Below are 27,310 nucleotides of genomic sequence, written 5' to 3'. Positions count from 1 at the left end.
CTTTTATTTTTCACTGACTGGGTTTGTAGGTCATGCCCCCTTGCCAACCAGGCTCCGCCCCCATATTTGATGTCCCTCCTGCTGTGGATTAGAAGTTGAGAGGCAGCGATGGACTGGGCTGCCAAATTGTCCCTAGCATGCGTGTGCTGCCGTCCTCTCTCCTGGACCTCAGCGGCACACAGAGAGAGTTGCCCATCCTGCCGCGAATCCAGCGCCGATCAGGAGGCAGAGGCTCCATTTACAAGAAGAAATCGGGCCACCTGGTCATTGGCCCCTCTGGCATTTGCCAGAAGTGCCAGATGGCCAGTCCGGCCCTGTTGGGAGGCATGGGTTGCTGGGGGCCCAAAGCATATGCTTGCACCTGGGCCTACGAGTCGCTAGTTCCGCCACTGCCCACCCAGCTAGTCTATTTAGGTTGGCTCCTTGTTTCTTTTATTTACAATATATTTTTTCTTCAATTTGTGTCCTCCTTTTCATTGTAAAAAAAGTGACTGCCTTTTAAAAAAGGGAGCATTACAGAGTATACCTTACCAAGTCAGATCAGACAGACCACTGCGGCCTCAAACAGGAGGAGCCTGGGAGAAATGAGGAGAGCAGAGCAGAAGGCCCCCTGACCCTACTCCTCTGGCCAGACCGCATCTTCCCTCTTTATCATGGCCCACAGTAGAGGAGCAATATAATAAACCCAGCATGACTCATTATATTGCTGCTTGCCATGGGGCCCTTCTTTGCGGCTGGCTCCTCTGCAATGTTAGTTCCGTCCCTGCCCCAGACTCACGAACAAGGTAAGCCAATATTAGCTGAGGTTACCGGAGCTAAAAATGGTATCACAGGAGATAGTAATGTGGTCAGACCTCCGTACAACTCACAGCCGAACAACAGTGGTTGGTGATTTCACACTAATTTAAGGGACAAGTTGGTATATAGCCACAAAAAATCTACTAGAAAGGCCATATTGAACAAATATGGAAAAATGCACACGATATCGTTATCTATATCGATATCATCCATATTGTTAAGGAAATATCGCCCAGTGTGTACCCAGCTTAAGGGTATAAAGCTCTCTAACTCACAAGGCTCAGGTTGCTAGTGCCACAAGTTACACTGCTCTATATGTGAGCTTTGTCTCTGCGCTCCTCAGAGTTGTAGTCAGGGTTGTGTCTGCAGACTCTAGCTCTGTAGCTCTGGGCCCTCAAGCTTCCAGATTTCCAATCCTTCGATTTCATCAAATCCATCCAATCCTATGATAACATTTGTTTCAAACGATCCTGTGATACCATCGGTTCCATTCGATCCTGTGATACCATCGGTCCACCCGATCTCTTTATATCACCAGTTCCCTCCGATCCTGTGTTACCATCGGTTTTGTCCGATCCGGTAATCCATTCAAGTTTAAACATTATACCAGCTACCAGGACTCTAGATTATTAGTCATTTATGCGATAACTCCAAGGGATCAAGGCAGGGAACGATGACCTGCCTGTCGGGTGTCACTTTAATTTCACACTAATGTGATGCCATGGGGTGGTTCTGCTGGGCTGGCCTGGGGGGCCCTGTGCCCTGGACCTGTCCCAGAGTAGTGTTAGGGACTTGTCCTATTGAGGTAACCTGGATGCGGTGGACAAGCCCATACTAATGGCCATTACTATGCTAATAACCTCAAATGCAATATAGCAAGATATTAAAAGGTCTAGCATATATATTTAGTGTGCACCTGCAAACTCCTCCTCCTGCTTGCTGCACTACAAGTCTCAGCAGGTAGCACCTTATATGTCCAGGGTGTGCAGTTTAGGGCCCCTCCCCCCGGGTGTCACAACCTTGCAAGATACCCTTGCGGGTTTGATTCCACGGGCCTTAGTCTGCTCCTTGGAGTTAGATTTAGTACCCTGCTGTTATCTCCTGGTATCTCCTCCGAGATCCGGGATTGAAAAATGCTCAATCCCGGGATTCCTAGTTTTGTCAGGCGTGTCCTGGGTTCGGAGATGTACGGTGCCTCCGGGCGCGTGCACCTCCTCCTTAGCAGGCAGCAGCCAGAGAAGAGGCAGGCCGGAGAAGAGGCGGGCGGAGGAGACTGGAAGGGGCAGGTGGGTGGGCAGATGGGCGGAGGAGAGTGGAAGGGGCGGGTGCATGAGAAGGGGCTGCATCAGAGTGGTCAGTGTGGCCAGCACAGCGTGACCTCTACTGTCACGCTACACCGGGATTCGAGTGCTCAGACGCTGCCCAGCATTAGACTGCGCATGCCTAATCCCGAAATCCCGGACTTTTTGGTGCCAAATCCTGTGATCCCGCCGATTCTGCGATTGGCCACCCTAGTCAACAGGGTCAAAAGGTCGACAGTCAAACAGTCGACAGGGTCAAAAGGCAGACAGCCAAAAAGGTCGACATGCATTTTCTAGGAAGGAAAAGTGGACGGTAGGGTGTGTAATTCTCTCACAATTAACTGTTTAACTAAGGGTTATATAAGGCTATTGACAAAGTGGTTTATGATGTAACAGAAGAATGTAATCTCATCATGATAATTATTTTCTCCAAGGCAAAGGTTCTTGCAGCTCTCTGCACAGAAAAATGCGCGTAGTAAAGAGCTCCAATTGTCAATCACATATCAACATCATTCCTGTATCCACTACATCAGGGTTGCTGACTTTGTTAATCTCCTCTCTGGGAGAAGCCCAGAGAGGAGATTCGCAGCAGGAGGACGGGGGTGGGGCTTGAGTGTGACGTCATTAAGCCCCACCCCATTACAGAAATTACCCCATTTGCCAATCACCATGGAGGGGGCGTGGCTAAAATCACACGATTCTGACACTTTATCCCCGCCCCCTCATCTGAGATCGGCATATCCCGTTATGTAAATGGTGCGGTACGGGGGGAAGGTAGCCGCAAACAGGGGGAGAGCGGGGGTCCCACAGAAACCGGGACGGTTGCCCACCTTTCCGGGAGCCCGGAAGGTGGACCCGATTTTCGGGACCCTCCCGGCCATTCCGGGAGGGTAGGCAACCCTGCACTACATACGCATTGCACCTAACAGAGCCGAGGTGCCCAGGTTACAGCTGGAATGGCCCACCAGTTGAAGGTACCTATCCAAGCCCCTTTGCTTATGTGTCTCATACAGTTGCTAAACAAGCTATGCTTACAGAATTCTGTAAGTGGCCCTTAGAGAATGCTGTCCAGGGCCACATGATTTTACAGAGATTTAGATTACAGAGCAGCCAGGCAGCAGTCTCTACCTGCTTCCCATCCTACAGCCAGACAATGAACGGCTGCCAGCATGCTGATTGGTGGATGGTTGGGGTTAAAGTCAGGGGGAACAGGAGGGGGTAATTATGTGGCATAGAGAAATGAGTTCCCCCACCTCTGCATGACCACTTTAAGCCTTGGTTGGAGCTATGTGGTCAGAATGACAGGCTTCCATATATGGAATAATGTGGAGAAGCAGCGTGGGATCGCAAGAGGGGTAAGATATGAATTTACAAAGGTATTCATGGGTATGGGTGGGTATGGGCCACAGTGTATTGCTTTGCCCAGAGCCTACAATGCTGTAAGACAGCCCTGACAGTGTCCTAACATGCAGCTCAGAAAGCAGATGCTCAAATTGGCTAGAATTGGAGAACCCTTGGATGGCTATCAACTAGCCCATATGTTAAGATGGCCCTGCCCCCTGAACCCCCCCCCCCCCCCCATCCTGGCGCGCATTGGTTAATCAAGCACTGTGCATTGGTCTCACCCTTGGAGGCTGGGCCCTATCACTAAATTCCCTTGGCGGGCCCTTCATGCCCCAGTCCAACACTGTGGAGTTGTGAGAGCTATCTGCAAGTTTGTTGTTCAACATACAACAGTTCCATACAAGTCAGATGTTAGCACACTGTCATTTCTTCAATGCCATTACATTATTTCTGTCATACTGTAGAAAAAACATTATCAACCTAGTAAGAAGTGAGAAATATGTCAATGGCACTTAAGTGCCACCTGCTGGCTATTATTTTTACTACAATGTATAATTTTGGGACACATGATGCTTTTATTAATCCAGTATTTTAAAATAATATAAGACCTAATATGAGGATCATGTTTTAAATATGGAAATTCCTTTTGGACAGCACAATGATGTGCTCTGTGAGTACTCTATTCATTAAGCACTGCAGCTCGTTTTTCCAGGCAGTGTTTAAATCAGGAATGTTACTGTACAAAAGACAAAACATCTAAAGCTTCCATCACTAGTACTGTTGCCTTTTTTTTAAAAACTCTCCAAAAGTACCTACACCTCGTTAGACACCTCGTTAGACACTACTGAGAGTAGAATGTAAAAGAGTCTGTTTGAATCTGCACCATGCATACATGTAATTTGTCCACACTCATTACACACATCAGCGGCGTAGCTACGTTTTGGGTGCCCCCCCCCCCGCCGTTAGGGGGGGGGGGCGCCCCCCGCCGCCCATTCAAACCCCCCCCAATCAGTGGCAAATGCAGGATTTTCAGAAGGGGGTTTCCAGAGAGGGGCGGAGCAAAGCACGGAGATGGGCACTTAGGTGACCCAGTATATGCCGGGACAGTTAAAGTATTATAGATAGACCAAATGTATATAAATAATAATAAAATATAAATATATATATATATATATATATATATATATATACACACACACTTACAGGGGCAGCAACAGCAGTATAGACCCCTGGGCATAGCAATGTATTGGGGCCCCTACCTATCCTCCAGCGGTAGTGGTGGGGGAAGCTTTGATGTCCCGCGGGTGGTAGGGGGTATTATATCAATCGCTCAGCATGTAGGGCCTGGATCAGTAATTTCCACTAATTACCCCTTTACTGCACAGATGGTGGGAGATAAGGTGGGAGAAGGGGGCATTGGGCTGAATGAAGGGGTTCTGTTACATAACTTCCTGGGTGGTAGAGGATGTTTAATATGCAGAGGAGGGGTGTATAGTGGAGTGGGCTTATTATTCATAATTTTCTGGTGGAAGGACAGCTTGCTTGACTGCAGATATCTCCAGTTACCGGAAATAGATTTCTTAGATTTTAATGGAATTAAAAAACAGATAATCCCACCTACCAAATGGTATTGGGGACTAGGGGATCAGAGTTCAGGAGGCAGAGTAATCTGCCAACAAGCATATAAAACTACATACCAGGTGTGTGGAGCTGGAGCAGTAACCAGCTGCTGGAAGGCTGATATCTCTGGTTCTGGGAACAGTAGAGACAAGCTACTAGTGTTGATTAAAGGGGGAGAGTCCCAGCTTTTGGAATATATCCTCAGAAAAACTCTAAGTCAGAAAGAACCTGAAATATCTGACTGGGAACAGCAATTAACAGGCTTGGATGGGGACCACTGCTTTGAAGTCAGATATCTCTGGTTCCCAAGGGCCGATTTTTAAAATTCTTGTACCCATGGAAAGAGGGGACCCTCAGCTTTTAGTCTATGGTCCTTAGACTCCTGGGGGGGGGGTTTCTGGGTACCCAGAAACCCCCCCTGCGTGCGCTACTGCCAATCCCCCGCAGCCTTCCTTTCGCGCTGGTCCCGGCGGCTCCGTTCTTCTGCTGAGGACCACCACAAAATGGCCGCCCCCATACAGCAGACTGTTTCTGTCTGCTGTATGGGGGCGGCCATTTTGTGGTGGTCCTCAGCAGAAGAACAGAGCCGCCGGGATCAGCGAAATAGGTAAGCCTGCGGGGGATTGGGGGGAGGTATAACTATAGCACCGCAGCCCCCGGCGCCCCCATATGCACGGCGCCCCCCCCCCCCCGCGGTGGGGGGGCTGCGTTGCTATAGTTACGCCAGTGACACACATACTTGCCTACTTTTTAAAATTATTTTCAGGGAGATTATGGTTGGCAGTAGAATTTTGCACAGCGCCCCATTAAGGGGGTGCGTCATGCTCCGCTCATGGTGTGGCTAGTTCCACACATGGGCGTATATGTGTTTAATTGCTTATTGCAAGATATTTCTTGATAACGTTAGTAACTATATACTTTGGGAAATGTAGCAGGTATTGATACTAATATTGCTGCCTGCAATATTGGATTATTTGTTTGCAATTATTTGCTGTGATATTCAGTTTCTACTCTCTCAGCACAACATATACGTGGTAAAAAAATGTGATGCCTAGGTAATAAATTCCAAGCACGAATCCCATCTGATTGTATATATCGCTGATTTTTTTTTACCCCAAAAAGGTAACAGCTGCATAAGGTGGGTTGGGAGAAATCAGGGAGATTTATAGACTTTTCAGGGAGAGAGGGAGATTGCTCCTAGTTCAGGGAGTCTCCTGCAGAATGCAGGAAGGTAGGCAACTATGCATGTATTTTGACTTACTTGCATTTTAAGATATGTGCAACTTTATCATACTTATGTGTCTAGTGCAGATGTATGGCAATCATCATCATCATCGATTAAATATGGTGCTTGTCTTATGCGGGTGCGGAAATTGTGCTTGGTAACTAAAGATACGTGTACCACAAAATACTACACATAACAGTGGGGCGTGAATAATGGTCGACGGTGGCTAAGTCAACACCTTGAAATTTGTCGACATACCCAAGGTCGACAATGACAAAAGTTTGACACATTCTTATAGTAGACATAGACATGGTTGACATAAATAAGGTCAACATGAGTTTTTCAATTTTTTTTCCAAATGGGTAGTTTTTCATACTTTATTATCAGAGCGGGCATAGAGTGGGAATACAATAGTGTGCTGAGTGCAGCGAGCCATGCGAGGAGATGCAGTACACTTATAATGATGGAGCAGCTTCCGTCGTAGCTGCTCCTCGCGATCGAATCACCAACCACCATCCGCCCCCATCCGCCGGAAGGGGGCGCAGGCGACCCTCGTGTGCCAAATTTAGATGGCGCACTCCGCTGCCACTCCCCAGATGCCCCCAGCAGCTGCCCCTAGCTCCCTCCTAACCCTGCCCCTCTCACTGAAGCGGAGACGGACAGGGAAAGTGCTCCCCGCCGCCATGTTGGCGGGGATGCACGTGTGTGTGAGATGCTAACGTGTCCCTGTCAGATATAGTGCATCTCCACCAGCGATCTCCAGCTATGGGAATCTGGCATTTCCCAGCAGTGGCTGAGAGGCGCTCCATCTGTACCTGGGAGGTCATTCTGATTGAATCACAAAGCTGCGAAATTCGCAGCTTTACGAGTCAACTGAACGCCCCTCGCACAAATGCCCGCTCGCTGTACATGCGCCGATTTCATCGGCACACATGCGAATGGATTTTTTACATAAACATCCATTCGCAGCTTGCGTGCATGGATGAAATCATTCGATAGTTGCAGACTCTCTCTGGAGATTTAGATATGTGGGGCCTTGGTATGGAAAGAGGGCGGGCAGCTGACTGCCTGCCCAGCGGCTCTTGTGTCACGAGCGAATTACCATGGGAACGTCCAGCATTTTTATGGGGACACCCATGAAACGCTGGGCGTTCCCATGGGCGCGACTACAGTCTGAGGCCACACGCCTCCCACCTGCATTGATCCATGCGAATGGGCCGGCGACTATACAAGTTCTCAGTTCCACTCAAACAGATGGCCTGCACATGTGCATAAGCGTATATGCGCATGCGAATCGCTCACCGTTGCAAATTCGCGACGGTGAGACCAGATCAGAATGAACTCCCTAGTCTCCATGATGTGAATATTGTGCCCCTTACCATCACTCTGTGATTTTTTACTGTTTTGTTTTGTTGTGTCTAATTTGCTAAGTGTGTGTTTGTATGTATGCGAGTGTGTTTGTTTGTTGACAATTTGTTTTTCATGTTGTATTCATATTACAGTAATGCTGTGTACACACGGTCCGATTTCCTTTCCGATGTTGACGATATAGTCAACATCGGATCGGCATTGGATGCAGATCGCAAGGGTTTTAACCCTTGCGATCCCGATCCCGATGCGCGTTCACGTATCGGAAGCCAGAAAGTCTTGGCTGCCTTGTCTATATAGTGCAGATCTGCACTATATAGTCAAGATCAGGGGCGAATTTAGGGGTCAGGCCTCCCCTAGGCACAACATTTTTGTGCCCCCCCTCCCCCTATTTTAATGTAATCATATATGTATATACATTGTTATTTATATATAATTCATAAAAATTTAACTGTAGCCCACCTCAATATTTTGTTAAGCACTCTGGACTGCTCACTGTACGGAGGACCCGGAGGGAGGGAGGCACTTATTAGTACAGTGATTAGCACAGTGTCTCCGTCAGTCTCTCTCCGGCTCACACACTGTAGCCAATGGGCGGGAGCCAGCAGCAGTGAGCCTGAGCCATTTCTGGACGCGCAGGGGGACAGTCGGACCCAGCCACTAAGCGGTGATGTAATGTGCATGGCAGAGTGGGTGGGCAGTGGCGGGTGATGAGCGGCGCTGCCGCCTACATATGATAATTCATGTCTGCGGCAGTGGCACTCGTCACTCGCCGCTGCCCATCCACTGTGCCATTTAACAGAATGTCAGCCTGCCTGCCGCCCTTAATTGGTGCCGCCCTGAGGCCGGTGCCTCACGGGCCTAGGCACAAATCCGGCCCTGGTCAAGATAGGATGCAAATCGGATGTGCCTTAAGATCCTATCCACGATCCTATCTGATCAGATCGTGGATAGGATCTTAAGGCACATCTAACGTGTGTACACACCATTATTATTTGTCATTTCTCTCTGGGAGAGGATTCATATTCTTTTATTAGTTCTATTGATGACATATATATGGTATTGTGGATGTTAGCCATATTGACTACTGTATATACCGGCATAAATAGGAAGGGAAAGAGTTCTGTTAAAATGGTTTGGCAAATCCTAATTTACCCTGCTGCTTTTTCTAGAAATAGCACATGGGGTTCCCACACTTGTTCCCCTAGATATATATGTCACCTTATCAAATATAAATAAACCATTAATCAACTGCTTCCACAACTCCACACAAGGTGATCTCTGTTCTCTCCAGAATGGGAAATAGATTCAGGCAAAAAGCTTTAGCAATGGAAGAAAGAATCTTGGTCAAGAACATGGCAACTACAGGTCAGCTATCAACAATAAAACCAGAGCCTTTAAATTCTATAAAAATAACTTGAATGAGGAGGCGTTCGCAAAATACACAGAATCAAACAAAACTTGTAAAGGGGTAATCAAAGCAGCTAAAATATTATATGAAGAGTGCATAGCCACTGAAAGCAAAACCAACCCAAAGAAGTTTTTAAATACATAAATAGTAAACGTTTAATTAAGGAAAACATAGGCCCACTAACTGATACTAGTGGAAAAAGTGTTACTGAGGACAAGGGAAAAGCAAAACTGTTAAATGAGTTCTTCTAATCAGTATTTACTAAGGGAGAGCAGACTGTGGAACGAACATTTACCACAAACGGGACAAATAAGCCAGATCTCATTGTGGATTTCACGCCGAAAGAAATAATACTGAGGCTAAGCAAACTCAAAACAAATAAGTCACCAGGGCCAGATGGGATTCATCCGAGGGTATTAATGGAATTAAGGGATGAACTAGCTACCCCCCTACAATATATCTTTAGCAAGTCACTATCGTCAGGTATAGTACCAAAAGATTGGAGAATAGCAGAGGTAGTGCCAATATTCAAAAAAGGAAAAAAGGAAGATCCCGCTAATTACAGACCCGTTAGTTTAACATCAATTGTGGGTAAACTATTTGAAGGATTTTTAAGGGATGGTATCCAGGAATATTTAGACCATCACCGTCTACTCAGTACTAACCAACATGGGTTCGTGAAAAATCGTTCATGCCAAACTAATCTACTAGGGTTCTATGAAGGGGTTAGCAAAAACCTCGATAATGGAAATGCAGTAGATGTGATTTTCCTAGATTTCGCTAAAGCATTTGATACTGTCCCACACAAGAGATTGATTAATAAAATGGAGAACCTAGGATTGGGTGAAAATATCTGCAGATGGGTAGGGAATTGGCTATGTAATAGAGAACAAAGAGTGGTTGTGAATGGTGCCGTATCAGATACGATACCGGTACTAAGTGGAGTGCCCCAGGGTTCGGTTTTGGGGCCCATATTGTTTAACATTTTTATTAACAATATTGGGATAGGGGTACTCAGCAATGTATCCATCTTTGCGGACGATACAAAACTTAGCAAAGTCATATAATCATCAGAAGACATCACCATGCTTCAAAATGATCTTGCAATTCTAGATGAGTGGGCAAAAAAATGGAAGATGAGGTTCAATGTAGATAAATGTAAGGTTATGCACCTTGGGAGACACAACCAGTGTGCAAGTTACAACCTTAGCGGAGAGGAACTGGGTAATTCCATACTTGAAAAGGACCTAAATAGACAGCAAACTGGGATGTAGTGCCCATTGTAATGTAGCTACAAAAAAGGCCAACAAAATTCTGGCATGTATTAAGAGGGGAATGGAAACTAGGGACTCAAGGGTAATTATGCCACTATATAAAGCATTGGTGAGACCTCACCTCGAGTACGGAGTGCAGTTCTGGGCCCCACACTATAAAAAGGACATCATAGAATTAGAAAAAGTCCAAAGGCGAACAACAAAGCTTATTAGGGGAATGGAGAATTTTAGCTACGGGGAGAGATTAAGCAATTTGGGACTATTTACATTGGAAAAGAGACGTTTAAGGGGGGACATGCTCAACATGTACAAGTTTATCAAGGGCCAATATAAGGAACTGTCACACACCCTCTTTTCTACTAGAAAGCAGGGGCGGATTGGCCATTATATTTACCGGGAAGTTTCCCGGGAGGCCGACATCAGTGAGGCCGAATAACAGTAAAAGATAAAGTGACTCCTCCCTGGCCAGCCCTCCCCCGTGTTTCGTTCAGCAGCAGCGCTGCACACTGCACAGTGCCCCGCTATTGGATGTGGCCTCAAATCCTTCCACCCGCTCTCCATATAGTCCTGCTGCTGTAGCCAGTCTGCCGAGAGTTCCGGGGAGGAGGAAGCAGGACTGCTTTACGCTGCGGAGGTCGGTAGGAGGAAGTGGGGCTGCGCTGTGGTGGGCGCCGGAGACCGGAGGAAGCAGGACATGTCGGAAGAAGGAAGCGGGCCGGGGCTGTGGAGGAAGTGTTGCTGCTGCAGCCTCCAGCCTGTCATACTGTACGACAGGCAGCAGCAGCAGCGCTGGCAGCGTTATCTCCTGTGTAAGGAGGCTCCCCCTTCCCTCTCCTCCGCGCTGCCCTGTTGTCATGCTAAGTGCTAACAGCTAGATATTACTGTGACAGCGTCTCCGGGTCCCCCCTCCTCCCTCCCATCAGTGTAAGCACAATGCCACCTGACCTCTCTGCTGGCTTCCTGAACTGGAAGTCACAGTGTGCAATGGAGGAGCCCAGCAGACTCAGAGCAGCAGCCACACTACAGGAGCACAGACTCGGGCAACAGTGGCTCAGGCAAGTCCTGGTGAGGATACCAGTAATGTTTGTTGGGGGGGGGGTCAGTAAATTATAATTGCTGGATGGTTGTCATTAATGCTTTGCTGGGGTGATGTTTTGCTGGGGGTGACAGCAATGTTTACTGGGGGGTGGGGTGTCAGTAATGTTTTATGGGGGGTTTCAGTAAATGATGTTTGCTGGGGGGTTGTCATTAATGCTTTGCTGGGGGTGTCAGTAATGTTTACTGGTTGTCTGTGTTTTACTGTGTGTGTGTTTAAATATGGGTCACTAAGCGGGTGTGGTACAGGGGTCCAACAGTCGGGATCCCGACAGTCATTAGCCCGACGTCGGGATCCCGACTGGCCGGACCCAGACAGCATGGTGAGCGCAACTAAGCCCCTTGCGGGCTCGCTGCGCTTGCCACACTGCGGGCACGGTGGCTCGCTACGCTCGCCACCTATTCTATTCTCCCTCTATGGGGGTCGTGGACCCCCACGAGGGAAAATAGCCGCCGGCCGTCGGGAACCCGGCTGTCAGTGTTTTGACAGTCGGGATCCCAACGTCAGGTAAATGCCTGTCGGGATCCCTACTGTCGGGACCCTGTCTGGCACCCCACTAAGCATTGTGTAATGTAAACATGGGACACCACATGCTGTGTAATATTAATATGGGTCAGTATGTGCTGTGTAATGTGACTGTGGGACACTACATGCTGTGTAATGTGACTATATGTCAGTACGCGCTGTGTAATGTGACTATGGGTCACTATGCGCTGTGACATGTGAATATGGGACATTATGCGCTGTGTCATGTGACTGTGGGACACCATGCGCTGTGTAATGTGAATATGGGTAACTACGCACTGTGTAATGTGAGTATGGGTCACTACAGGCTGTGTCATGTGAGTGCGGGACACTATGCGCTATGTCATGTGACTGTGGGGCACTACGCACTGTGTAATGTGACTATGGGTCACTATGCGCTGTGTCATGTGACTGCGGGACACTATGCTCTGTGTAATGCGAGTATGGGCCACTACGTGCTATGTAATGTGAATATTGGGTAGTATGGACGGTGTAATGGTTAGCATTACTGCCTCACAGCGCTGAGGTTATGGGTTCATTTCCCACCATGGCCCTAACTGCGTGGCGTTTGTATATTCTCCCCGTACTTGCATGGGTTCCACTGGGTACTCCGGTTTCCTCCCACAATCCAAAAAAATACTTTGGTTCCCAACAAATTAACCCTAGTATGTCTGTATGTATGTACATGTCGTAGGGAATATAGATTGTAAGCTTCGCTGGGGCAGGGACTGATGTGAATGTTCAAATATTCTCTGTAAAGCGCTGCGGAATATGTGTGCACTAATAAATAATAAAATTAATATGGGTCACAGCATGTAGTGGCCCATAATGGTATTACACAGCGTGTAGTGACCTTTATTTACATTAAACAGCACATAGTGACCCATATTCATATTTCATTCTCCTGGAATTCCTGTCTCCAGGATCATGGTGCCCACACTGCTTGAGGACACCTCTATTGCTCATGCATGAATCACCACAAAGCGGCCACAGCGGACATATTCCCAGTGATCTTTACAGCTGTGATGCTGGACCGGGGGAGAGGTGAGTAGAATGAAATAGGTGCAGGGTGTACAGTGTGTGTGGGGCCCCCTGGACCCAGGGGCCCATGTGCACTGCACACCTTGCACCTACAGGTATTATATGTAGATACGCCAGTGGATGGTGAGTGTTGCTGGCTGCTGCTGGGATCTGTGCTGCTGGGTTATGGGTGCCTTGCTGGGTGATGGATGCTGGGTCAGAGGTGGAACTAGCGGCAGTGCTAGGGGGCACCAGGCAAAATTTTGCCTAGGGCATGAAATTGGCTAGGGCTGGCTCTGTCTGCGTTGGGCTGCAGGAGGAAGCAGGGCAGCTACAGCCAGCAGCGGTGACAGAAAGCAGGTGCCCTGCTCCTCCAAGGAGAGCAGGCACAGCAAGCAGCACCAGAGGAAGGAGGACAGGGTGCCCGGGAGAGCCTGAATGCGGATGGTGAACAAGGCATTCCAGCTTGCCCTGGGTACTCCCCGACTCAAAGCTGGACACCCTGCACCTAGACTTGAGCTACATGATGCACCTGCGGCCAGTACCATACAGCTAACACCAGTGAGTGACATCCTGGGCTGCTGCCTAATGGTCATGATCACTTTGCTGTGCCACCAATGCTCTGTCTCTGTACACTACTGTGTATGTTTTCTGCCTTCATACACTGTACTGTACTGTGCTAATGAGTGCTCCCTATGCCGTGTGTATAAGCCCTATGCTGTATAACTATGCACAATGCTTTGTGAGTGGTCATGCACAATAGCCTGTCATCTTCATTCACTCTGCCACAATGCAGCTCACCTTCCCACCTAATGTGCTTGACTCCTCCCATTCCAAGGACTAGACCTATCCCTGTCTTCCCCTCTAACAGCCCCAATCCTTCCCCTCTTAACACACCCAGTGGTGGTGCCCCTACCCCACTGAAGTCTGTGGAACCCCCACCAGGCAGAATGGTGCTTTGGGCATGACCAGTGGAGAGATTAGAGAGAGTCAGTCCTGCTCGCTGGAGTATTTGGCGCCATGCGAGCAGGTAACTGTCACCCCCTGCCCCATGAAAGCCCACCTTACGAATCTGTTTGCAGGGTCTGTGAATGAATGGATGTGTACAGGTACACATCCATACGCATGTGGCCGTCTAGAGGTAAAATCATTTGATTTTTCACTCTCCTTTGGGTGATTTTTTCCTCTGGTCCCTGGTCATCGCAGCCAACATGTAGCCCAGGACTTACTCAGCGTCTGTGAGCAAAATAGCCGCTTCTGGTCGGGCAACGACGTCATTCGCCCACCGCTAGCAGGCATAAGCTCTCCTGAATTTTCCTGGACACTCCCAGCATTTTGTTGGGCACGCCCATCATGTGCACTGCAGGTGAGGCAGATGTTACATGTGCAGAGAGAATTAGATTTGGGTGGGGGTTTTACTTCAAAGTGAGATCTATATTGCAGTGTAAAAATAAAGCAGTCAGTATTTACCCTGCACAGAAACAAAATAACTCACCCATATCTAATTCTCTCTGCACATGTTACATCTGCCCCCCTGCAGTGCACATGGTTTTGTCCAACTAAGAAGGAGTTTGCCAGAAGGAGTGAACCAGAATAAGGCCCTTAGTGCAGGGTATAGAGGGATGTAGTGTAGTAATGTAGTGCAATGTATAAGGGGACTGTAGTGCAGTGGCGTAGTATGTAATGTAATACAGCATATAATGGGGGACGTAGTGCAGTGAGGCTGTATATTGGGGAACGTGCTGCTGTCGAGGGAGCATGTTAGTGAGACATTTGGGGAGTATGTGGGGAAATGCTGGGCACTCATCGCAATAACGTACTAACAGTCTTGTTTTCTTTAGTGGGGGTAGTGGGAACGCCGGTTGGTGAGGGTCCAAAGCATATGTTTGCACCTGCTAGTTCCACCGCTGACTGACACACCAGGAGCCGCAGCAACTCCATGGGACATTGGGTAGTCTAGCCCTTAACAACAAGTTCACCCCTCCCCCTCATGAGCACACCCATCTTTACAAGGAACCGGGGACACAAAGTAGGATGCCCTTGCTTACCGATAAGACAGTGAATGTGGAACTTGATGCTGCTCCCATGCACACTTTACCAATGCTCTCTGTCCCCCACCTATTTCTCACACTCACTCACTCTCCCCCCCATTCACCCCCACCCCCCACTCTCATCCCCTTGCTCCCCCTTCCATCTCTTTCACTCCCCCTCTCTATCTCCCTTCCCTCTCACTCTTCAACTCTTTCGGTGTCTATCACCCAGTATCTCTTCCCCCCAATTTCCTACCCCGTCACTCACCATCCTCTCCCTCTCACACTCTCTCCCTCTCTCTCTTTCCTTTCTCACTCTTTCCCCTCCCCTACTATCCCTACCCCCTCTCTTTCTCTTGCTACCTCTCTCTCACCCCTGCTCACTTACTCACCCATCTCATGCACCCCCCTCTCACTCTCTACATTCTGTCTTCCCTCTCTCTCCCCACTATTTTCATATCTCTAACTCTCGCCCCCTCTCTTTGTCTCTTATTCACTCTCCCTCTCCCCTCTCTCCCTGCCCATCACTCTTCCCATCTCTATCCCCCTGTCTCTTCCACTGTCACCCCCCTCTATCTCACTCTCCCCTCGCTCTCTGTGCTTCACTGACTAACTCCCCTACCTCTCACCCACCTACTCTCTCTCTCCCATCCCTCTGTCCACCTTCCCTAGCTACCTCTGTCTCTCCCAATCTGCATCACCATCTACCTCTCCCTGTGACACTATCTCCCCATTTTTCTCTCTCTCCTGTTACTCAGGCTTTCCAAGACATCACCCTATCACCTGTTCACTGTTACCCACTGACTCTCCTCGTCATTCCCTTTGAGACTATGCTTTTGTTTTGAGGCATGTCAACTGTTTTGGGAACATGCACAACCCCAACCCCCCCCCCCCCCCTCCGCCCCCCCTAATCCATGTTATGGTGCCCCTGTCATTTTGTTCTGAATCCGCCCTTGCCAGGCCATGTATAGCGGCGGCAACACTGCAAAGTGTCCTCTTTCTTCCCATACCCTGCAGTAAATATAAGTCCCAGTGCTGCTGGATGCGGCTCCGCCTACTGTTATGCTGGCTCCACCCATTAATGATTTGCTGCCGCCCACATGAGGCCACTTCCAGAAAATTTCCAGGGCCACTTTCAGACCCCAATCCGCCCCTGCTAGAAAGAAATCTAGGACACGAGGGCATGAGTATAGATTAGATGAAAAAAGATTTCATTCAGCTAGTAGAAAGAATTTCTTTACGTCAGAACAGTCAAACTCTGGAACTCTCTTCGCAGAGAGGTGGTAACGGCTGGCTCATTAAATGCGTTCAAGGCAAAGATGGACAAACATTTACTGGAGAAAAACATCCATGGGTACAAATAAGAAATATGATCTGTCTGTAAAATATCAGAACCTACCAAATCAGCAATGGATATCTATACCAGGTTGAACTAGATGGACGCAAGTCTTTTTTCAGCCTTACCTACTATGTAACTATGTACAGTTCAATGACAAAAAAAGCAAAATCATGCTCTTGGGAGGTCACAGGTCCGGGCAGCACAGCTCTCTGCTGCCCAGACACAGGTGAGGGGGGGGATGCAGGGCGGCGGGGGTCCGTGCGGTGCGGCGGTGAGTCGGTACGGGCGCTGGGGGGGTTGCGTTAGAAGCCCATAGGCTTCTATGGAGGATGCTTAGTGCATCCCAAAATGCGGTAAAAACCCTGATAACGGGTTTTTACCACATTTTTAGCTTAGAGAATCTCCCCCAATGTCCTGGGTCAAAAGGCACCCGAATGCTGAACCATTCCTGATATCTGTACAACAGGGATTCCACTGCAGCTGCTGCTCCCACTCTTCTCTGTATTTACAATCTGTGCTGGTAGGGTGTCAAACACTGCTCTTCATGGTCTCTCCTGCATTACTCTGCACACTGCTGCTCACGGCTGTAACACGCCTGCTCTGTATCTCAGCACACTGGCTGTAACATGCTTACTCACTTCCTCAGCACACTGCTGACTCTCCCTTTAGAGCTCCCCCAGTTCCTAGTAGAGATGGGTCGTTTGCAAACGAAGCGGGCCGAATAAGGATCCCATAAAAGACTGAGGGAGCAGCCGATCCCAAAAAGGTGAGCCATTGTTCTTTTACTTTCAGTTTCGTTTTTAATTACAATGCATTTGTCTGATCTCAGCACTGCCACCTGTGGCAGCTGAGATGTACTAACTCTGTTGACTGAGTACAGTGCTGCGACTGCAAATGAAAGCAAGGCTGCTGCTGCTAGGGATGGCCATCGGTGCACACGCCATCGATGGTTGCCATCGATGGCGATTCTGTACCCAGCCATCGATCAGTGTTTTACTCGGTCATGTATCGGTTACTTGTTGAGCTCACTGTTTAAAAAAAAAAAAGTACAAAAAAATGGCAAAAAATTATTGTTAAACAAATCATGCTTCGTTATTATCAAATTACCCCTTCTTTCAAAGTGAACCGATGATCCGTGTATAAAATCCGGATCTTTTCACGGACTGATCTGCTGGATCCCAGCTCTCGTTAGTGACCCGTTTTGCCCATCTCTAGCTCCTAGCTCTCACAGCATGCTTCAAGTGCAGTCTCCTTTTTACTTCCACTTCCTGTTCCAGCAGCCTGCTCACATATGTTCTTCCCCTGCAGTCATCTCTGGGTCCTAAAGTCAACCTCATTTCAGAGCTCATTGCAGACTCCTGATGTTCACAGTACAGTAAAAGGGAGTTAACCCCTGCAGTCTCTTGGGAAGATTTACTATACCTGCAGAGACAGGCTGGCACTTGTAGTTCCACAGCAGTCCAGGGGTACTACAGTTGCATAGGGAGAGGAATCAGCAGTAGAAAGAAAGAAGTAATAATGCCACTGTATAGGTCATTGGTACGGCCTCATCTATCAGTATTGTGTTCAGTTCTGGAGGCCATATCTTTAGAAGGATATAAATATATTACAAGCTGTACAAAGAAGGGCAACTAAAATGGTGCATGGCCTACATCACAAAATGTACCAGGAAATACTAAAACATGTGTATATTGTAGTTTGAAGTAGAGAATGGAAATTGGGGGCATCAAGGTCCAGGAGGGAGATATTCTTTACAGGATGAGAAGTATTACAACATGAGAACATGCACTGACACTGGAGGTAGGTTAAGGGAAAATTAGAAGGAAAATTACGTCACAGAGAGGGTAGTGGACAAGTGGCATAGCCTCCCATGCTGGGGATAGACATAAGGATCTCCTTTCAAAAAACTAAGGATCTAATGATGTTTGATGTACAGAAACAAAAAGGCTACATGTATATGTGAATTTAAATATTGTTTTGTATGTCAGTCCTATTCGGTCATATAGATCTTGGCCAGGCCCATCTTTCCAATATTTTGTTTCATGTTAGCAGTTAGGCAGAAACAATGCACACAAAGCCGCCTTGTCGTGCAACTGAGTCCTACATACACACAAGGGACCTAAAATTAGGTCAATGCTCAAGATTGAAGCACTGATTTTAGAAGAGGGGTCAGAGACAAAATTATATAATTCTCATTCCTCACCCTATTGATCCAGATTCTGTCATTACACTGAACATTCTACCAGTTAACTAGGAAGGTGGGCAAGATGTGAGAGATCCACCCACTCATCCAGAAGACTAACTGAAAAACCGCAAGGCTCCAGGTCCTTCCAGAAGAGTAGGTAATGGCTCTACTCCCAAAGGAACCACAGGACAGTTTTACCATTTAGTAGGGATAGTGTATACATTCAAAAGACACTTACCATCATTTATGTCCTCTCAAGAGGAGAGTTAGTCGAGTAGGAGGATGAGAAGAGTGTTGATACTTCACCCTCACTTGTGGGGTCAAATGAGAAAAAAGTGCCAAAGGGCTCAAGAAATGAAGTGAGCAAATCACTGGCCAAGGAAGAGCATGTCATTTCCTTTTGCATTTTATCAATCTTGTCCTTGAAGAAGGAAGCAAGTGCTTGTGTACTGATAGTCACTGGTAGGGATGGTGAGGGAGGGTAAAGAAGTTACTTGAATGTATAAAAAAGTTGCTTGGGGTTGGTAACATGAGAATAGATTGGAAATATAAAACTAGATGTCTTAAATGTGAGTTAGTCACTTGGATTCTGGGATTTAAGCCACTGATGTTTTACTCTACGTGATAGTTTTTGTAGGTATCTTGAGTACTTAGAGTACCACGGTTGGCATCTAATCCTACATGGAATGTGGGGAGTAGCTGGAACAACTTCATCGAGGGTTGTTTGTAGAGTTTGGTTCCGTGGTATACAGCTGATTAGGTGCATGTACCGGTTAGCTGCATGTGCCGATAGCCAACAGCAACTGGACTGTATTTGACGTTACAGGAACTGGCTATATGCAAAACATTGGCCTCCAGAACCAGCCACCAGGGACTGGCTACCAACTATTCACATACACCCATGACTGGGCTACCTATTGACAATAAACAGCATTCTTTTTCACAAGATGGTACCAAGAAGGACCTCTGTAGTATGTGTAGGCCACCAAGGACTAGACACTACACTGTACAGTTTCCATTAGAGTCTGTGCTTTGTAATGTACTCTGATTGTATACGTGTATAAGTACCAGAGAATATGTTATGTGTTGTACAGGAGTCATTATAGACTAGGGTTGGTGTTGTATACTAGCCATCGGGCTATATCCTCTGTAAAGTTCACTGGGTCTATATTATATAGTGATCATGGAAAGATGTCAAGTCACTGTACTGGACCAATTGGAAGTATCGTGTCTAGAGCGTTCATATAAGAGTACAGTTTGTGGACAATATGAGAGGATGAGCACACTCACCATCATTTTGGAGATATATTGCCTTATTTACTGTTTGTTGGCTGTCATAATGGGGTTTCCCCACCTCTGATGGTATCATAAACCTTGAGATTTAATATCTATACATTCTTTTCAAAAGTAATTAAATTCTGTCTTCAACAGTCCTGATTTGCTTTAAGCATATCCCTTTCGAATGAAGTCTTCTGTGATTATACAACTGGTGAGTTTACATTTTATTTGTTTATCAAACTCAAAAATTGATGCCTGTAAGTTGTTTTTCATCTACTGTCATTTTCCGTGCTCATCATTACCAGAAATGTTAACAGTAGATCTTCTTGGCTACGTATCAGTATAAAAATTAATTGAGTTAAACAGAAAGCGAGACTTTGTCTTCAGCTTAGCATGCAATTCTGTTAGACTACATCCTTCAAACAGTCGGCAGCAGAGGGGAGCTCTAGCTCCATAAAAATCATCTCATTTACAATCCAGAATGGACTATGCCTCAAAGAATGTATAAAATAATTCACAGAATGTGGTCGGATTTTGGAAGGATAAAAACATAATAACACAAGGAAAATAGGTTAAAAGATTACGTTAAACAAACTCCTTTCAAAAGACCCAACACAAAGTAAAAGTGGTAGACATGGTCCATCTAGGATCTAAAAAAGTTTTTTTTCTTCCGGTTTTCTACGTCTGTCCTTACTTTAAACCTTGTTTCCTCATTTCCTAATAATAAAAAAAGAGACTTTCTCATGGATAAGAAATTTTGTGTGTGTTCCGTTGACTTGAAACCTTCATCCCTTTGTTAATTCCTGCCTCTATAGTATATTTCATGTTCTGCCTTGGATGTATGGGTTACAAAGAATTATAAGGGTGTCCCATAAGATAATATGCATGAACCTTTTTTATACTATTATGTGGATGTAATCCATTGTGATAAAACGAAGTGTGAAGGCCAATTTTCATTTCCTTGGAATGGTCGATTACATTGTGACCATTCTACTGTACTTTTTCAATGCTTTGTACTCAACACAAAAGACGATCTAATCATGTTTCTGAAGAAAGAACATTTTCCACCTCTTTTGTGTAACATAACCAAAGTCGGTGTGGATAAGAAGTATGGTAATGACACAACTCATATATTCTGTATAAATAAAAGGTCCCCCACCCAAAAAAAGGTGCCTTAGAACTTTCACTATTATCCTTCTTTCGTTTGCTCCTTATATCTTTTAAAGCTCCCAACTTTCATTTTTTTTCATGATTTCCCCCCCAATACTTTAATGACATCTCTTAACAATCTATTTTTCAAATAGTGCTTTCGAAATGCCTTCTTTTTTTGATATGCTGTACAGATATGAGGAGCGGAGGCTAAATCTATCCAAAGCAGAATTTCCTTTTCAAATCAATGAAGAACCCAGGAGAAATATGTGAAGCCCAAGTTTGACCAGATGCCCCTCAGTGAAAACTCTTCTTTAGAACATTGACATGTTGACGAATTCAATGGCTGGAGGATATCCCTTTATCCTCCACATACGTAGGAACAAGGCCAAAGGGGTGTCTTAAAAAATACAGCAACACTGTGGAGCGGCTTCTTGGATAATGGCTTTCATTTAAGAAGCACATATACCTTTGTTCTTTTCTTATTTCTATATGTCTTTTGGAAATGAAATCAAAGTTTGGGCATTTTGGGTATTTTGTAAAGTTGACCAGACCCAATGCTGCTATATCAATTCCTTAATGATATATTTTCATCATTTCTTGGAATATGTGGTTTATAAATTGCCGTAAGTTCCACATAAGAAGTAAATGATAGGTTAACACCGTACATCAGTTTATACAGAATATATATACTAGAGGTTGACATTGCATAAAATTGGATAAAGAATAATTGGGGTAATATAGGTACATTTCTTCTGAAACTTGCACAGTTCAAAATTATATAGTTATGCAAAAAAATTATTTTAGAATATCAATGTTTTAATTAGTATATTTGCATGAAAAAAATATTCCTGCTCAGGGTTTTAATTATTTTCATTTTTGTTTTTTAAAGAAAAATGTTTGCAAGTATGAAAAGTTTTCTTCAACTTTCCTTTAAGCAAACTATAAAATATTAACATTACCAATACATTACTGTTCATTTTTGCAAATATATTTTGCAATATACTGTCCCTTACATCAAATTTTGACATTGTCCTGTTGTTTATAAATACTACATGAATACAAATCACTTTGCAAGTTTTAACTGAGACAAATCATAAAGATTTCCATTTCCAGCTACAGGTTGAGTATCCCTTATCCAAATATCCATTTTTCAAATTATTCCAAAAACCATAGTCTCCAAAATGTACTTTTATTTTTTTTATTTTTTGCCAAAAAAACCTTCAGGATATATATGTAACTGACACTAAATACATGCAAGATTGCTTGGCATTCAAATTCAGTGTCTGAGATTTTACACAAACATGGGGTGAGATTTAATGGGATGAGAGATTCAGAAAGTGAGAGATTTAGTAAGAAATCTCCAGTTTTTTTAAAGCGGCAATCATTTACACTGCAATACCAGTTTGATTTTGCAGTGTAAATGATTGCTGCTTTAAAAAAACTGGAGATTTCTCACCAAATCTCTCACTTTCTGCATCTCTCATCCCATTAAATCTCACCTTTGTTTCATTTTGTAAAACATTGGGTTAAATGTAATAGGATGAGAGAATCAGAAAGTGAGAGATTTGGTAAGAAATCTCCAGTTTTTTTTTTAAAGCGGCAATCATTTACACTGCAAAATCAAATTGGTTTTGCAATTTACATGATTGCTGCTGTTGATTTCCTACCAAATCTCTCACTTTCTGATTCTCTCATCCTATTACATTTCACTCCTTGTTTCATGCAGAAATAAAATATATTTGTGTGCATTTTATGTGTTTGATGTGCTTATACAATATAAATGCAAGAGACCTTTTTCAAATATAAAAATATTCCGAAATACAGAATAATCCGTTATCCAAAATTCTTCTGGTCCCGAGCATTTTGGATAAGGGATACTCAACCTGTATTATGTTCTACAGTTTTTACCATCACAGAAGCCAATTTCAGTCTCGAAAATGTAGTCAAATTCACACTGGTCATCCGCATCCCCGTCAGAAGCTAGTCCCATATTCTGCAACAACCCCACATTCTACAAAGTTCTACATCTTGCCTTATACTCACAATGTAGAAGACATTTGGCTTAGGCAAGAAGTTCTTATTTGGTTTAAATCCATCCGTAAAGAATAACTCCAGTTAAAATATGTATTCCTCAATATTCCCCCAAGTAGTACAATCTCAGGTGACCCTTTATCTGGACCACCTTCTGTTAAGCAGGTAACTTTGATCTACGTCCATTTAGCCTATTCTTCTGATAGCTCCAATTGGATAGCTTTATAAAAGGGCTTGCTTTAATGAGACACTGAAATGAATGGAAGTTCCTGTAAAGCTTACTGCAAGCTTTGGGAATGCTGGTTTTGAATAAATTATTTAAATAGAATATATTTCCATTTGATTACTGCCTACAGTTTAGAAACATTAATTTAGATATGTTTGATGTCAGTTAATGTATTGTTTGGTCACAGTTACAAGTACATGGCAGTTTTGCATAATGAAGATAGTGGGGTCTACTCTCAAAGGAATAAGGTACTTGTGTAGTTTCACGGCGCCAGCATGGCACCGTGCGTCTGAGTCCCCTTGCGGGGCTCGCTTTGCACGCCCACGCTGCGGGCTCGGTGGCTCGCTACGCTCGCCACGCTATTTAAAATCAACTCCGTGCCAACATGGATAGTGGAGGTATGAACTATCCATGTTGGCATGGAGTTAAATTACTTTTTTGGACATATTTCGTGGCGAGCGTACACCCGGATGTAGCATGCTGGCGCCGTGAAACTACACATGTACCGGGAATATTAATCCATTGTCGGATGCTGACTCAAAAACTACCTAAAGCATAGACCATAGATAGACAGAGCACAGTACAGGATAACATACCAAACAAGTAAAACTATCCCGAACAAGCTCTGATTGGCCATGGTGGTAACCATGGGATTGGCCATCCTGGTTACCATGGGATTCACCAATGTGACAGAATGATCTGTTTAACAACATTACAAAACAATGCTATACCAACGTTGAAGCTGTTATGGATATTCTGTAAAAAATGATATACTTATATGATTTTTGATACATATAATTGACATGTGGAGATAAAGGGCATATGGGTTATGTACTTTGGTTTATATATCTACAAAAAGAGAATACAAAGATTTGCTCATTTGACAGACATGTTATAGCATAGACATACACTATCATCTGTATTATTATTATTATTATTATTATTACTTATATGTGTTTAAATAAACATTCGTATACTGAGTTAGTTGAAACCACTGTTGTTGTATATGTGTATTTTTGTCATAAATACATTCTCCATCCTGTAGATATACCAGTCATAATGGTCCATGGGTCAGAGATATCCAGGCCCATGTAATTGGGCAAGTCATGGTGTTGCATTTTGAACGAGGTACTTGTGGAACTCTTGGATCAAGAGAGATAAACGGAGAACCCAGAGTAGACAAATGTGCCCACCTTGGTACTTTGTGCAAAGACAGGCTCAAAGAGGGGTGTGGGTAAAACCAAATATTCAGGACATTCAGTGATGAATTAAACCCTGTGGGGGCCCATAGCTAGGCAGGCAAAATCTCACAAATGATATCCTAAAACAATTTTAATTTAACCAACAGTCTATGATCTGGAAACTGTAATGTAAATCTGATGCCTATGATTTATGTATTTCAAGTTGTTAATGATTACATTACATTAATAATTCAATGTAAAGTTTTTGTTTATTTGAGGTCTATCTTTTTGGACCAATAAAAGAAAGTTTGATTGTAATTGTTTTTCAAGAGCAAATCAATATTAAGGTGCCCATACACATTACAATTATTGTATGCAATTTGGACTAGATCGCATCGCATTGCATAAGTTTTGCAATGCAATGTGATGCAATCTAGTACAAAAAGTATATGCAGCATAAACTTTTGGAGGTGTGCGATGAGATGTGTGCGGGAGCGCGCATCTCATCGCACCCAACAATTTTACTGTGTATGGGCAACTTTATATTGATCAGTTGTCTCGGGGCACTTAAAAGGCTCATGGCCCATAGTTTGCCTATTCGGTAATCCAGGACTGAGGAAGTGTTCTTTAAACTGTACACAAAAGGTGTTAAGTATACTTCAGCATACAGCATATCAGACATCATGGACCAGGACGACACCCACCTTCCACTTGGTCTTGTAAAATAATTTATCATGATAGTGACAAAGCAAACACATTATATGTTAAAGCTGCATTTTTAACCAGTTAATAGAACTTGCATGCTATATTTTATCTTCAAGCTTCGTGACCGAAATTTAGATAGATACAGACAATTCTAAGGAGACTAAAAGCATCCCCTTATAGGATGCAGCCATCATGTTGACACCAAAATGTCAGCAGTTATGATGTTGACATGGTTGAAATGTTGGCATACTGCGCTTACCAGAGGGCTAGGCTACAGCAGTGTAGGGTTACAGTTAGGCAACAGAGGGTTAAAGTAAGGCTGGGTCAGGAAGCATCAGGCTGCAGCAGTGGAGGGTTAGGAAGCAGGAGGGCCAGGAAGTATTAGGCTGCAGCAGTGGAGGGCCAGGAAGCATTAGGCTGCAGCAGTGTGTGTGGGCGGTGTCAGTAAGCATTAGGCTGCAGCAGTGGAGGGTCAGGAAGTATTAGGCTGCAGCAGTGGAGGGTTAGGAAGCATTAGGCTGCAGCAGTGGAGGGTCAGGAAGTATTAGGCTGCAGCAGTGGAGGGTTAGGAAGCATTAGGCTGCAGCAGTGGAGGGTTAGGAAGCATTAGGCTGCAGCAGTGGAGGGTTAGGAAGCATTATGCTGCAGCAGTGGAGGGTTAGGAAGCATTAGGCTGCAGCAGTGGAGGGTTAGGAAGCATTAGGCTGCAGCAGTGGAGGGTCAGGAAGTATTAGGCTGCAGCAGTGGAGGGTTAGGAAGCCTTAGGCTGCAGCAGTGGAGGGTTAGGAAGCATCAGGCTGCAGCAGTGGAGGGTTAGGAAGCATTAGGCTGCAGCAGTGGAGGGTCAGGAAGCATTAGGCTGCAGCAGTGGAGGGTTAGGAAGCATTAGGCTGCAGCAGTGGAGGGTCAGGAAGTATTAGGCTGCAGCAGTGGAGGGTCAGGAGGCTGCAGCAGTGGAGGGTTAGGAAGCATTAGGCTGCGGCAGTGGAGGGTCAGGAAGTATTAGGCTGCAGCAGTGGAGGGTCAGGAAGCATTAGGCTGCAGCAGCGGAGGGTCAGGAAGCATTAGGCTGCAGCAGTGGAGGGTCAGGAAGCATTAGGCTGCAGAAGTGGAGGGTAAGGAAGATTAGGCTGCAGCAGTGGGGGGCCAGGAAGCATTAGGCTGCAGCAGTGGAGGGTCAGGAAGCATTAGGCTGCAGCAGTGGAGGGTTAGGAAGATTAGGCTGCAGCAGTGGGGGGCCAGGAAGCATTAGGCTGCAGCAGTGGGGGGCCAGGATGCATTAGGCTGCAGCAGTGGGGGGCCAGGAAGCAGGAGGGTCAGGAAGCATTAGGCTGCAGCAGTGTGTGTGTGTGTGTGTGTGTGTGTGGGTGGTGTCAGGAAGCATCAGTCTGCAGCAGTGGGGGGGTCAGGAAGCATCAGGCTGCAGCAAAGGTGGTGGGGGGGGTGTCAGCAAGTATTAGGCTGCAGCAGTGATGGGTCAGGAAGCATTAGGTTGCAGCAGTGGGGGGTAAGCAAGTATTAGGATGCAACAGTGGGGGGTCAGGAAGCATTAGGTTGCAGTAGTTGGGGTTGGGTATAGTAAGCATAATACTTCCTGACACCCCCCCCCCCCCCCACCCCACTGCTGCAGCGTGATACTTCTTGACCCTCCAATGCTACAGTCTAATGCATACCTCCCAACACGATCATCTCCAGGAGGGACAGAATTCTCTATTCCTGGACTTTCCTCTTAATTTATGATTGCCATCACCCGTTTTAGAACACCTTCCTTATCCATTAACCTGTTTAAAACAGGTGATGGCAATACATTTAAAGGGAAGTTCAGAAACAGAGCATTGTGTCCCTCCTGGAATGGGTCATGTTAGGAGGTATGGCGCTGTAACAGGGCTTTACCGCACTGTTATGCCAAGGGGGCAGAGCAGTCAAGAAGACCAGCACTGAGGATGTTCCGGCACTGAGCATGTGTGCATGTCTGGAGCATCCAAAGGACCTCTGTAGACGCAAATAAGCTACTCCTGCAAATAAGCACGTCCCCGTGTACTGCCCGGATCCGGAGCATGCGCACTGCAAAAACATGCATCCTAAAACCTTATGTACTCTGAGCCCTAAAATACCTGTAACCAATAGAAAGGGTGGGATTCACACCATCCTATTCTCTAATAATTCTATATGGGTATATATAGGTCCAGTGTGTGTGGGCG

The sequence above is a fragment of the Crinia signifera genome, chromosome 7 (genome assembly GCF_055691185.1).
Source record: "Crinia signifera chromosome 7, ASM5569118v1, whole genome shotgun sequence".
NCBI classification, from domain to species: domain Eukaryota; kingdom Metazoa; phylum Chordata; class Amphibia; order Anura; family Myobatrachidae; genus Crinia; species Crinia signifera.
This window is presented reverse-complemented; position numbering follows the sequence as displayed.